Below are 15,556 nucleotides of genomic sequence, written 5' to 3'. Positions count from 1 at the left end.
ATTAGGTAATGTCCCGTTACCCGATAATTAATCAATTACCCGCAAAATTAAAAATTATTCCCACTTACTTAAAATATTACTTACTTTTCACATACCTTATACATCTTATTATTATGGTCATGTAGTACCTTGTATGTTACTAGTCCATAAATACCGAGTATTTTAGCTCGGGCCATTTTTCCCCTAAAATGCCAAACTTGGACAAAATTCATTTTTTTGACTTGATCCACCTTTCAACTTCACGAATTTACTAATCACTTGTGAAATAGCATAGTCCTTATAATCTCCAAATAATCTTTTACTTGGACTGATGTCAATTACCTTACGACAAATTCAACGTACAATACTTCAGGGTGCAACATCGTCGTAACTTAATACTGCAAAGCGTAACATCACCGTAATATAATACTGTTGGGTGCAATACTGTCGTACCTTAATACTGCGAAGTATAACATCATCATAATATATTACTGTAGAGGGTAACATCATCGTAATATATTACTGCAGAGCACAACATCGACGTAATACTGCAGGGCATAACATTAAATACCCGGATTGGTTAACAAACGTAGTAGTAGTCCCTAAAAAGGGAAATAAGTTAAGAATGTGTGTAGACTATAAAGACCTAAATAATTCATGCTCCAAGGACTCTTTCCCTTTGCCTAACATCGATCGCATGATTGATGCGACAACCGACCACGAGATCCTCAGTTTTCTCGATGCCTATTCCGGGTACAACCAAATTCGGATGGACCCAGGAGATCAGGAGAAAATGTCCTTCATCACTAAGTACAACACCTACTTCTATAACGTAATGCCATTTGGATTAAAAAATATCGGTGCCACTTACCAATGCCTAGTAAATCGGATGTTCGAAGAACAAATAGGAAAATCAATGGAGGTTTTCATCGACGATATGTTAGTTAAGTCCCTGTGAGTGGAGGACCATTTGAAATATTTGCAGGAGACCTTCAACATATTGAAGAAATACAATATAAAGCTGAACCCGAGAAATGCGCATTCGGAGTCGGGTTCGGGAAATTTCTCGAATTCATGGTGTCCAACCGGGGGATCGAGATTTGTGAACACGTAATTTTTACCCTACAGAAAACATTCCTACAAAATCCACAAAAAATAGCTTTTTCCTAATTATTTTTGAATTTATAGAATTTTAGGTGATTTGGAATTCTCCGGGAGTCATTGTGACTTTGGGTATTGTAGGCGGATTAGAGTGGATGAAGTTGAGGGTGCTATGCGTAAGATGAGCAGGGGCAAAACGACATGACCGGATGAAATTCCGGTGGAGTTTTGGAAGAATGTGGGCAAAGCGGGCTTGGAGTGGCTCACTGGGTTATTTAATGTCATTTTTAGAACAAAGAAGATGCCCGAAGAGTGGAGGTGGGGCACGATGGTTCCTGTATACAAGAACAAGGGTGATATCCAAAATTGCAATAATTATCGGGGTATCAAGCTGCTTAGGCATACTATGAAAGTCTGGGAGAGAGTGGTAAAGCTAATGGCGAGAAGGATCATGACTATTTCTGAGAACCAATTTGGGTTTATGACGAGGCGTTCGACTACAGAAGCCATCCACCTTGTCAGGAGATTGATGGAGCAGTAAAGGGAGAGAAAGAAGGACTTGCATATGGTGTTCATCGACTTAGAAAAGGCATACGATAAAGTTCCAAGGGAGGTTTTGTGGAGATGTTTGGAGGCTAGAGGTATTCCTGTTGCCTATATTATATTGATTAAGGACATGTATGATGGAGTAAAGACTTGAGTGAGTACGGTGGGGAGGGGGGAGGGGGGGACTCAGACCATTTTTCGGTTATGATGGGGTTGTATTAGGGGTCAGCACTAAGCCCATTTTTGTTTGCTCTGGTGATGGACGTACTGATGTACCACATCCAAGGGGAGGTGCCGTGGTGCATGCTATTTGCAGATGATATTCTATTGATTGATGAGACATAAGACAGTGTGAACGCGCAATTAAAGGTATGGAGGCAGACCCTGGAATCTAAGGGTTTCAAGTTGAGCAAGACTAAGACAGAATACTTGGAGTGTAAGTTCAGCGTGAGACTTTAGGAAGGGAAGGGGAGGTGAGACTGGGCCCGCAGGTCATCCCTAGGAGAGATAATTTTAAGTACCCCGGGTCTATTATTTAGGGGGATGAGGAGATTGATGAAGATGTCGCACATTGTATTAGGGCGGGATGGATGAAATGTAGATTCGCTTCCGGTGTTTTGTGTGACAAGAAGGTGCCACCAAAATTTAAGGGTAAGTTTTTCAAAGTGGTGGTCAGACCAACGATATTGTATGGGGCTGAGTATTGGTCAGTCAAGATTGCTCATGTCCAAAAGATGAAGGTAGCAGAGATAAGGATGCTGAGGTGGATGTGCGGGCTCACCATGTTAGATAAGATTAGAAATGAGGTTATTCACGATAAGGTGGGGGTGGCCTCTATTGAGGACAAGCTGCGGGAAGCGCGGCTTAGGTGGTTTGGTCATGTGAGGAGGAGGAGAATAGACGCCCCAGTGAGGAGGTGTGAGAGGTTAATATTGGAGGGCCTACGGAGGGGTAGAGATAGGCCAAAGAAGCGGTGGGGAAAAGTGATTAGGCAAGATATGGCGCAACTTCAGCTGACCGAGGACATGACCCTTGATAGGAAGGTATAGAGGTCGGGAATTAGAGTAGTAGAGTAGGTAGTGTAGAGTGTTCATAACTTTAGTATTGGCACTCAGTCTCGTTTTTTGTTGGTAGTAGGTTTTTATGACTAACCGTTATTTTCTTTCATTGCTGATCACTTTACTATCTTGTTGTGTTATTCTGCTTTTATATGTCTTTTTGATACTGTCTCTTCTTGCCTACATTTTATTAATGTGGTACTTATACTATCTTGAGCCGAGGGTTTATTGGAAACAACCTCTCTATCCTCACAAGGTAAGGGTAAGATCTACGTACACACTACCCTCCCCAGACCCCACGGTGTGGGATAATACTGGGTATGTTGTTGTTGTAGAATTTTAGGATTTGCTTTTAAATTATTTGTTTGCATTTAAGTGCGTTTCCATGCATATTTAATATTTTAAATTTATTGAAAAGCCATAAAAAATGTTATATTTTAATTTTATGCTATTTTAGGTTTAATTTGTATTTTAGGAATTAATTATTCTTTAATTGATAGAATTAATACATAAAAAATCAAACAAAATATTTTTAATTTTACATACATTTATTAGTATATAAATTGATTAATTTTTCTAATTAGAATTGAGTTGGGGTTTAATTATTTTTTAATTAACTTTGTAGAATTTTAAAATTAAAAGAAAAGAAGAAAGAAACAAAAAAGGGAAATAAGGAAATTATTTTGTCTTGTTCATAAAACTGGGACAATTCCTAATAGCCCAATTGCTCCAACACTCAGCCCAACCTCCTACCCGGTCCATCCAGTCCCACTAACTACCAAAACGATCCCGTTTTAGTAACACCCAATCCCAGCCATTTATCATTTTTGATCCAACGGCTCGCAACTAAGCCCCCTCTCCCTTAAAACTGCCCCAATCTCACCCCCTAAACCCCAAAAGTCATTTTATTTCCCATCTCCCCCACCCTAAACCTAACACTAACCGCCCTAACATTCCTACAAATCCCCACCGATGGCGCCACCCTAAACACCACCAAATGTTCCCGTCTTTTAACCAGACAATCACCGTCCTCCCCTCTCTTCAAATTCCATAACCATTTCCCTCGTATAGGTTTTTCCGATTTTTATATCCAAAATCTCAAAAAAACCTAGGTTTTACTCATCTTCTATTTTCTTCAACAAATTCGTTCTTTTTGGTTCAAACTTACGTGAGCCAATTTCTCTTGACACGAGCAATCGATTCATGTTAGTTTGGTTCATTTCGAAACTCATCGGATTCTGGCTAACTCACAAGTGACTGGACAAAGATTCATCGCCGTTATTGTTCGTCGATTCGCATCAATCGCCGTCTCCTTTAAAATCCAAATTAGTGTATATCTCTTTTCCTATCTTTTGTTTCTTTTTTCTGTTTCAGATTATTTTCTTATGTGTTAATTTATTTTGATTAAGTTAGTTATTAGTTTATTTAAGGTCAGTGAAAATAAGATTAATCAGTTAATTGCATGCTCATTAGTTTAATCACATGTGTTTATGCTAATTAACTCAGTAATTTAGTTAGGTTTAATTAATAGATTGTTTCCGTTTTGTTTGTCTCTGATTTCCCCCCCCTAATCATTTGATTATTGGAAGTTTGAATGCCAATTAAGAATCGGGGAGCGAGGGTGTCACGCCCTGAAATCCAAAGAGCGCGACCGGCACTCGACCGGGTAGCCCCGGCCAAGCGGACCTGGGTGCCTTTCCTATTCCACGTATTACCCCGCATTTTCATTGTCCATTAATCAAGGAAAATAGTCATTTGAAAATTAAAACACCCTTTTAACAAAACGTACATAGCCACTTAATGAAGTTTACAACTTACATCGCCCCATATACAAAATACATATTTACATAAGTTCGCAACCCACATTTACTGTCTACGGAGCCTCTAAGGATACAAAAGGATGATACGATACTTTGCCGGCAACAAGGCTCCGGCTATACCTTACACAAATACCATAATAAGACTCCGGGAAGAAAATCGGCATGAGCCACGCAAGGCCCCGAGAGGAAAAGGGCTCACCAATGCTCCTGGAGGAAAGTGAAGGGGAGCTACGGATGGTGGACTGGAGTACCTTCTATGGATCCACCTACAATCATAACACGAATGTAGCGCCCCCGGCAAAAGGGACGTCAGTACATTTGAATTGTACTGGTATGTATGAACAAACTTGCCTTGAGTAAACTCAACCATACACAAAACACAAGTAACAATAGTAATGAAATCACCAATCAAATACACCTGAAAGAAAACAATCAAGCCAAACAAGTTACAAACTCTCCATTTCCCCTTCAACATTTTCATATCAATGATTTCACAATTTTCTCATATTTTCATTTCAATAGTGATTTCAATCACTTTCCATCCTTATTACCTCGGCCACCCTTATTACCTCGACCACCCTTATCACCACAACCCACACCTTATTACTTCGTGTTGCGGCGCGCAACCCGATCCCACCGTACAATCACAATTCACAAACAACACAACAACAACAACAATAGTTCACAAAGAACAACCACAACAATTTCTCAAAGAACAATAACAATAATTTCTCAAAGAATTTCCACAACCATCAATACTATTTCCATCATGTTCAACAACTCGTATGCATGTTATATCACCGCGATAATTGCCAATACAAGCCATGTATGTTATTACCACAATTGTTCCAAGTTCATCATTCACGATTTCCTTCTATCATTTGTTTCTTAACTCTTACCACATAACACATTCACAACCACACATTTGGTTTATTGCCAATTACGGACACCATTATATCAGGAGATTTAACCACGAACAATCAAATCATACCAAACACAGTAATTCCACAAGTAATTCACATAGATATTACATACCAGATATTCGTGCACCAAACAAAGTGACTTTACAAAGGTCAAAGTTAGCCATACGTACCTCGTTTAAGCTTTCCTTAAGTTACTACGACGTTTCGAAAATTCTAGCAATCCCAATCTACTTGAGACATAACAAAATTAACACAAATTAGGAAGGTATTCATGGTTTCAGCTTATTGGAGCATTTTATCAAACACTAGTTGAGCATCTTAAATATTAACTTCCTTTTACAAGATTTCCTTCATTCCCCAACCCAATCTTTACCTATTTATGTTCATCAATCTTCCCACAACCCTATTTGCATATGCATGCATACATAATACTATTATACCAAGAATCGTACCTCAATGACCCATCTCACAATCTCTACAATACCAACACAACCTAGGTTAGACACTCATGGCTCCCAATCACCATCCCATGAGTTCTAATGTGTATATCATACATAAATAATCACCATAGAGTAGTTAGAGATGATAGACATACCTCTTGTAGTAAGAATTTTTAAGAATCCCCACTTTTGGTGTTCTTGAAAAATTTAAGGATTTGAAGGAAGATCTAAGGATTTTCAAGATTAATCCTTGTTAGTAAAGGTGTTTAGGGGGTAGAAATCACTCAAAGTACTCTAAAAACCTTACCTTGGATCATAGGGATGAAGTTTGGGACGAAATCCCCTTGAGAGAGCAAGCCTTAACCCCAAAAATGACTTGGGAAATCTCTAGACCGGTCTTGGGGTATTTAGGGGCCCGTTACTAGCGCGACCGCACATCTTGGCGCGCTAGTTGCCCAGCGTTCTGTCTTGGGCGCGCACATTTTTAGCACGGGCGCACATCTGGGCGCGCTAGTGACACATGCCCAGTAAAGTGGTCATAACCTTCTGTATACACCTCCAAATGACGCACGGTTTGTTGCGTTGGCAACTAGACTAAAAGGGATTTAATTTGATAGGTTGTGCATCACACAAATCCTTATATAACGGGAGATATGATCGTCCAAAGTGAGGTCTTGTGCGCACTCATTTACAACTTTCGTTTATTATGAAATTTTCCAACTTGGCTTAGACTTAGGCCTCTCCTTAGACCCCAATCCACCTCTAATATGTATTATATGCTTATTAACATATCCAATTGATACCCATTATATCATGAATCCTAATTTGCACACAAAATGAAATAATTAGTCAACCTTGGCACAACGAAATCTCAAATTACATGGAAAAAAATTTTCCGGGGCCTTACATAGGGGGGGGGGAAGGGGTAATTACAGAAACCTTAAATGGGGTAATTGAAACAAAAAATTAGAGAATCTTGTTCAGATTTTTGGGAAAGTCTGTAGAAGGGACTAAAGTGCAATAAAAACCAGAGATTAGATAGATTTTAGGTTGACAAAGGGTAAATTCAAAAGTTAAAAGGGCTATAAATAGGGGGAATATTTGGATAAGACAGTTGTCCCAACAACTGTACATTTTCTGTTAAAAAAGATACTTCTTTCCTAAATTTTAGGGATTGCATTCATGAGATGATTCCCTCACCTTTTGCCTATATAAGAGGTCTCACACTCCCTCACACAACACACATTAATACTCAGAATCATTCCTCTCAAACACACACACATAATTTACCTTAGAGTTTCTTTTTCTTTTCTTTTACAAGCTTAGTTTCTCTCATACACAGATTTCAGAGGTCTTATTGGGTGCTATTCATCAAAATTCTGATCTTTTTCAAGTTAAATTTTTAGCTGAAGTCATGGTTCATTCTGGTTTTGTTCTTGCTGTTTCCTGCTTGCTGCATTTATTCTTGTTGCTGCTCTTTTTTTAGTTTTCAGAGGCTTATTTTCTTTTTTGTTTTGATTCTACTGCTGATATGTAAATTTTCATTTATCATTCTACATCTACTGATATGAGTATCACTTGCTATATTTGTGCCATGTTTATACTTAGCTTCTGCTTCGTACATTATGGTGCTTGATGGCTTCATTTGTACTACTTGCTGGTTTTTTACTGTTGAAGTATTGTGCTGATAGATGTTCTTCACTATAAATCTTTTCAATTCCCTAATTGCATATGAAATCTTAACAAAAGAAAGAAAGTTTTGAAATCATTTGGATCCTCACTGGTTATTTCATCTATGTGGATACGTGAGGGACAATGTGCTGATTTGCAAACAACTTTGGTAGTTGCCTTTGTAACTCAAGACTTATTTGAGAGGTTGCAACAGCCAAAGGAGCCTAGATCGTGTAGTTGTTTGAAGGAAGTGTAGTTGATACCTTAATTTAGAATGTACTAAAATTGTTAATTTGACTTGAGTTCGATAATTTTACTGGATGATTGTTAATTATATTTGAGTTGATAAAGGACTCCTATTGTTGGTTATCTGCTCATTCTAGGTTCTAAAATGCATATTTTTCAATTCGAAATTGGTTGAATCTTCTTTGAATTTCTGAAGACCGGCTTAGTGCTGCACTATTTGATAAAGTTTCCAGTTGAATAAGTCATTTGGCTCATCACTGATTTTGTTGCATAAAAGTTGTATTTGGATAGTCATTTGTCAACTGCTTCTTGCTATTTACTAGTTGAATTGGTGGTAATGTTAAAAGATCCCCTCCTATGCAAAACACTACATTAGTAATAGAGATTATTTCACTTGCTTCGTTCAGCTATTTCCCGTAACTCAAATGAGCTATAACTAGGCAGACATGAAATTGATAGTGAAAAATAATGGCTTCCAATTTCTTCTTCTTTTTCCTCAATAGAACTTGGTTAAATTAAAACGAGTTAGCCGATTCCCACATGTGTATCTCCATAACATTTGATCCTCACATGCAATCTCGAACTTTAGGACAATCAAACCATGAATATCGTAGTTTGCTTTAGGCGTATTTAATAATAAATCATCATGACTATGAGTAAGGTTCCCATGGCATAGTCATGATACATAATCTCAATTCGGGTGCACATTTCATGTGACTCGACTACAACTTCAATTAATAATAAAAATAAACATGTTGAAAATTGCGGTTGCATTTTATGTAATGCGATTCGAAATGTGTACAAAAACAAACGAGTGCGCGATATCGTGACTTGTTCAAACAAATTCCATAAATACTAAAAGCGGTTAGTTGAATAATTAAAAGCGTTTAGAATTTAAAAATGCTCAATAGCTTTAAAATATGTAATAAATCAGATAATCATGCCAATTATTAATAGTTAAGTGACCGTGGTAAAACCACAGAACCTGGGAATGCCTAACACTTTCTCCTGGGTTAACAAAATTCCTTACCCGATCTTCTCATTTTGTGGACTTTAGAAAAGAGTCAAATTTTCTTGATTTGGGATTTAAAATAAACCGGTAACTTCACTTTAATTGGAAAAACTCCCTATCCCCTCGGGAAAAGGAGGTGTGACAGCTTTGGCGACTCTGCTGGGGATCGAATCCAGAATCTCTAGTTCGGGGTTCAAGAATTTGAGCTTAGAATAAGTGTGATACTTGGCTATGTTTATTATCTGATTTTTATGTGTTTGAGCCTAATGTGCTAAGTGCCGTTTTTTACCGCTTTCATATTGCTTGAACTGTATATAAACTGTTACAAAACCCTTTTCTCTCTAAGCCTTCTAAATCTTCTAGGAAGCGTGCGCTTCGCGTGACTTATTTTCTATTAGAGTCATATCCTAATTTTAGAACGAGGTTCGGACAAGTTGCAAAGCCGGTAAAGCTTCTGTATTCCCGGTACACTGCCCCCCTCGGTTCGAGCTGTCCGCTCGGGTAAGCCAGGTCTAGAACAGTACACCCAGATTTTAAACTTAGAATAACATAGTCTCATGCTGGATCCCTAGTAAGAACGCTTGTTTGCATCACGTGCATTTGACTTTGGGGACTCAACACATGGGTTGGGTTCGTCTAGGACAGGTGTACCCAAAAATTAAAAGACCATGATGATGCATTTACGTGCTACTTGTACATTTATTTGCTTCGGCTTGCATGTTGACCAGCTTCTAGAATAGGGAAGAAAATCAAGAAAAACCAAGATTGAGGTAGGAGAGAGAAAATCATCCGTTTTTGAAAATCTCGGTACCCGAAATATCCTGAAACTCTGTCGAAATTTTAGAAAAAGAAATGAAAAAGAAGAAAAGTTATTTTAAAATAAATCTTATTTTTCTGTTGCGTCAAAACTTACTGAACTATGCGGGTTTGATTCTCACCTAATGTGGGATACGTAGGAAACCTTCATCAGGTCCAACCCCACTTTTGCAAAAATAACCAAAAAATATGAAAATGCCGTCATTTTGTCGTGAATAAAGTTAGGTGATGCTATTTTTGTCCAAATAGCCATAAATGTCTAGACCGGACGCGGGAAGGCCGTATTTGCAAGAATAGCCACCTATGGTCCTTTTGCTAGTTTTTGGCCATTTAGCAAACACAAACCTAAAATCTTCCTTCCGAAGTGCTGAAGGGCTGTATTTGCAAAAGTAGCCGTGATTTGTTTTAAGTTGAATTTTGCAAAAAAATCTTTTCTGGTCAGCTTTCAAACGAAATTCACATGTTTTAACCAGTCACCCTAATTTTAAAATGTGCAGAATGAGCACCATTGAGAACTTACCTTTTTGAGTCGAAGATGAGATTCCACTAGGACTCCATATGTGGTGGAACGACCTGGGTGAGGTCAGCAAGCGTTCTGTGACAAAGGCTTTAGGTGGGCTCATCAGTCTTCTAAAAATTAAACTAAGGGTTGATATAATTGAAGCATTGATACCATTTGGGACCCGACATACTATGTTTTTCACTTCTCTGATTTTGAGTTGACCCCTATGCTAGAGGAGATGGCAGGTTATGTTGGTCTTGACGGGAATCTCAAGCACCGATATCCAGTAGCACCAAGAACTATAATCCTTTATAAGTTTTTGGATCTTTTGAGCATTAGTCGGCAGGTTAAAAATGAAAATTTGGCCGGAGGATTCTGCACATTTCACTTCTTATACAGTCGGTATGGGGACCCCCGCGGATTTGAGGCTTCGGACACTGGTTTGAGTCATCAGGGAAATAAAAACAAATGGGAAGCACGTAGTGGTTTAGCCTTCGTAGTTGCATTTTTAGGCACTCTGATATGCCCAAGGAGTGACATACATATAGAACTGAACTTGCAGGAATGGCCGACTTTATGGTCAAAAAGGCCAACAACACTCTTATATTGATGATTCTCGCAGAAATTAATCTAGCTTTAACTGCCTGTCGAGCTGGGACAAAGTTCTTTGAGGGTTGCAACTTGCTTTTGCAAATGTGGCTGGTGGAACATCTTTGCCATCGCCCGAGGTACATGAACTATGGTCTAACTGGACTCAATTGCATTGAAGAATATGGAAACCGGGTAAACGGTCATGAGTTGCCGAAAGGTACTGAGGCCTGGTTCGCATATTTGGGTTCTTTGACCGCAAACCGAATTGAGTGGACTTTTAGTTGGCTCTCGGTCAACGAGGTTATTTACATGTCGGCCAGAGTGTGCTTTCTTTTATTGATGCATCTTTGGAGTATTCAGCCGTATGCTCCACATCAGGTCCTACGCCAATTGGGAAAGTACCAAACGGTCCCTCATGATGAAGATTTGAGTCCGCAGGTTATTGAGCTATGCCCAAAAGCCGCATTCCCAAAAGAAAAGGTTCGACATATTTGGCACCAATATAGGTTTCTGGAGCCACAGAATCAAGTACGAGATTTGTCCTCGGGTGAAGTAGAATCTAACTATGTAAGAGAGTTCGAGTTCAAGAGCCAGAACAGCTCGCCAAAAGGCCATATGTCCAACAATTCACCGATGGAGCGCAAGAACAGTAGGTTGGTTAGCTAAAGAAAGGAATACCGGACCTCCATAAGCAAGCTAGAAGATCAAATCAAAAACCTCATATTTGATAGAGTTTGCAGGCTGCCGAGGATGAAGGAGAAAAGAAAAGGTTGGCCCGAGAAAATGAAGCCCTCCGAGCTCAGATTCAGAAGATCAAAATGACCACTAAAGTGAAGAAGATGAAAAACTCATAAGCAATCTAAGGAGAAAAGTGCATGATTATAGGTTTGATCTAGCAAAGGCCGAGGATGAATTGGCAAAAGCTCGGGCAAAGTTGGCAAAGAGTGTAGAAGAATGGACAAGGTTTGATCAACAGCCAAAGTAAAAGTATGACATAGGAGTCACAATCTTAAAGAAAAAGCTAACTACTCTTGAAAATGAAATGGTCCAGCAAACAAAGGATTTCAAAGCGGAAATAGAGCATTGCCATATATTGATTTCCCGATTGGAAGAAGACATACAACAATTGCAAGACCAAAACCATACGGCCACGCAGTTGTTGGAGGCCCGATCTCAGCAAATTGGATGTCTACTCCAAGAAAAAGGTGTCATTAGAATGAGAATTAAAGAAATCACTGATTATGTTGTAATGAAGTGCCATGAATGCGAAGATATGACCAGGTCCATGTTCTTTGCTGCTGTGATAACCTTTGTCCGTCAAGTGATGGCTGATTTAGACTATCTTCAAGAAGAGATAGCATGCAGGCCAGCGTCGAGACCGACTGATGTCCCGCGGGCCCCCAGAGTAGCATTGGAGGCGCTTATATATTCTTGACCTTTTTGGTTTTGGGTCTGTGTTCTACTTTTTCGAGTATGTTCGTCTTTTTCAAGTCTGCTTGTTTTTCTGTTTTGAGTCTGTATGTTTTTATTTAATCGTCAGTATTTCCAAGGCTTTGTAATAGAAAAACCCAAAAAGATCTTATTTAATGAAATATTGAAAAAACCCAAAAATTTTCTTTTCTTTTATTCCGCATTTATTTTCTGAACTACGTAATGATCTGATTCATGCGTCATCATGATATGTAGGTAATCCCTATCGGATTTGATCATAGCCATAGACAATTTGAGTGAAAAATAAACCGACAAAGAAAAAAAAGAGAAAGAAAAGAAAAAAAATTGAGTGAAAAAAAAGAAAAGAGTGAAAAATAAAAGAGCGAAAAACAGGGAAAGGAAACAAAATCAGGATTCGAAATTTGAGAAAAGAGATAGTAAAGCCGGGATGAAACACACAGCCGTTGCAAAAACATTTAGAAACATTTAATTATTCAAGTGCATTGCATCTCCAATATGCGATTCCTTATCTGTTAAATGCCTTATACTAACAAGGTTGTTGTGTGTGCAAAATAAGATAGGTTCTGTTTGGTGGTTGGTTTTGTGGTAATCTGGCTTCCCATCCTTACTTCACAAGATCTAAAGGCAGTGTTCCTATGGCCTCCGAAAGTCATCTACCAATTATTGAGCCTGAGAATGGTCCGGTATCGGCTATTCCACAATCAGAGTCCGCAACCACTGAAGAAAATAGGAGGCTATGCATCCGCATTTTAGAAATGTTGGACACTTGGTTTAATGGCAAAGAACCACACAGTACAATCCCCGGATTTCCTGAACTGCTTCCCAGGACGAGTGGAACCTTCAACGTCCCCATTCCCGCAACCAACCCATTCATCCCATTTGGGTACCCCCACTATATCAACCAATTTCATCGGTATGCCTTCTGAGGTTTGCCCCCAGGCACCGTATTCGGGGGTACCTTCTACATTATTTACTGCACTACCAGTCTCTACGCGGCACAACAAACAATGCCTAGACCATGCTTCGAGCCTCCAGCTTTCACTTTTCAAGTCTTGCAATTTTAGTTAGACACAGATCATGCCACCCCAAACTCTTACCCTTAGCACCCGCAATATGAGTCTCCAATGGAACAGGAAAGAAAAACGAGAAACCCCGATCAAGAAGAAATGGCTCATAAGATGAAAAGCTTCGAACGAAGTCTTAAGAACATGCAAGGCCTGAGTGGCCAAAAGAGTGTCTTGTACTCCGATCTATGCATGTTTCCTCATGTTCACTTGCCCACTGGCTTTAAAATGCCAAAATTTGAAAAGTACGATGGGCATAAAAACCCGATCGCTTACTGAAATGATACTGTAACCAGTTGAGGGGTGCTGGTGGAAAAGAAGAATTACTGGTGGCTTATTTCGAGGAGAGCTTGACGAGAATTGCGTCAGAATGGTACATGGACCAGGATATCTCCCATTGGCATATATGGGACGACTTGGCCTGAGATTTCATCAGGTAATTTCAATATAATGTTGATATAGCTCCAGATAGGAATTCCTTGACCAATTTCAAGAAGAAAACCGCAGAAAGTTTTCGTGAATACACTATCGAATGGTGTGAGCTAGCAGCCAGAGTGAAACCGCCTATGGATGAGACAGAAATGGTCAATGTTTTCTTGCAGGCCCAAGATACCGATTACTTTCAGAACATGATGTCTGCCATGGACAAACTTTTTGCAGAAGCCATAAAAATCGGAGAAATGGTAGAAAATGGCCTGAAAATTGGCCGAATCATAAGTCAATCTACTTTGAGAGCCACCTCTCAAGCCATCCAGAATGGCTCAGGAGGTTTAGAAAATCGAAAGAAGAGGGAAGAAAGAGCCATGATGGCTTCAGGTTCGAGAGGCCCCCATCGATCCTGTGATCATTCTTACCTTCCTTCCAGAACCCCACAACACTACTACCCCTATCAAGATGCAGCATATGCTATGGCACCGCCTACCTATGCGCTGATGAATGGCTAACCCTATACACGGCCACAACAACACTACAACCAAAACCGATCTCCCCCTCCTAAAATAACCATCCTCACCAAGCTCCATACAACCCTCGTCCACCATAAAACAACTACCAATATAATACATGCCACAATGAGCCTCCTAGAAGAAATGATTTTACCCTTATTACTGAGTCCTACTCCAGTCTATTTTCGAAATTAATCTAGATGGGTTTATTGTAACCCATGCCTTCAAACCGGAAGAATCCGGAATCTCCATATACCAGCCCAGTACCAGGTGTGCCTATCCTTCGGGGCCAGAGGGTCATGATACAGAGGAGTTTTGGACTCTAGAGGGCAGTTGAGAATTTGATAGAACAAAAACGAGTGGTGCTGAGGGACGAGGAAGTCCCTAATGTGACTAACAATCCATTACCGACTCACAATAACGGGTCGGTTATTGGAATGATTTGTGATGATAAAGAGTTTGATCCAGCCTTGAAAGCCATCATCGCCATTGCTGATTTAGAGGTAAGACCCAAAGCGGCGACGAAACAAGACAAAAATGAGAAGAAAATCACTCTAATCCCTCAAGTTGTAGAAAAAGCTATAGAAACAAAAACTGGGGCAACACCTGCTAAGGACACAATTCTCTATATTCCTTGGGCCCCAAGGAAAGAACAGCTCATGTTAAACACTCCCAAAAGATTCGAACAAAGGAAAGTCACGCTGAATGTGCCAAAGTTGTACGTGCCAAAAGGGACTTATGTGGTACGGGGGCCGGTAATTCCACCAAGGCTGGCTGAGCCTGTGGTTATCAGCTGCGCACTACAGAGCCCTATGAGAGACCCCACAACAGTCCCCTGGAATTTTAACAAAATAGTAGTTCTTACAAGGGGAAAGAGATCATAGGGGAGGTGAACGAAATGAACCAATCTGGGGGTATCACAATATGGAAGAGTTGAAGAAATCAAAACTTAACAAAGAGAAATGGTTTCCACCCAAGAAGCCTGTAAGCGCTGAAGAAGTAGAAGAGTTCTTCCGAAAATGAAAACTTCGGAATATGCCATAGTTGACCAACTCCGGCAGACTCCGTCCCAGGTCTCGCTTCTATCTCTGTTATTGAGCTCGAATGAACAAGAAGGTACTCTTGAAAACATTGAACAAGGCATATGTCCCGGTTGAAACTTCAGTCGAACAATTGGAGAGAATGGCTGAACGATTCTTCGAAGTCAATAGGATGTTTTTCAGCCGTGATGATTTGCCGCCGCCCACAACAAAGCCCTTCACTTGACTGTCAAATATGAAGGTTATTATGTGAAGATAGTCATGCTAGATGGTGGGTCCGGGGTCAACATTTTCCCTCTCTCTACGCTCTAGAGGATGGAAATTGGAACAAAAAGAATTCAACCAAACAAT

Source organism: Nicotiana sylvestris, chromosome 1, assembly GCF_000393655.2.
Source record: "Nicotiana sylvestris chromosome 1, ASM39365v2, whole genome shotgun sequence".
Lineage (NCBI taxonomy): Eukaryota > Viridiplantae > Streptophyta > Magnoliopsida > Solanales > Solanaceae > Nicotiana > Nicotiana sylvestris.
The sequence above is the reverse complement of the archived record's forward strand: the minus strand, read 5'-3'. Positions refer to the sequence as shown.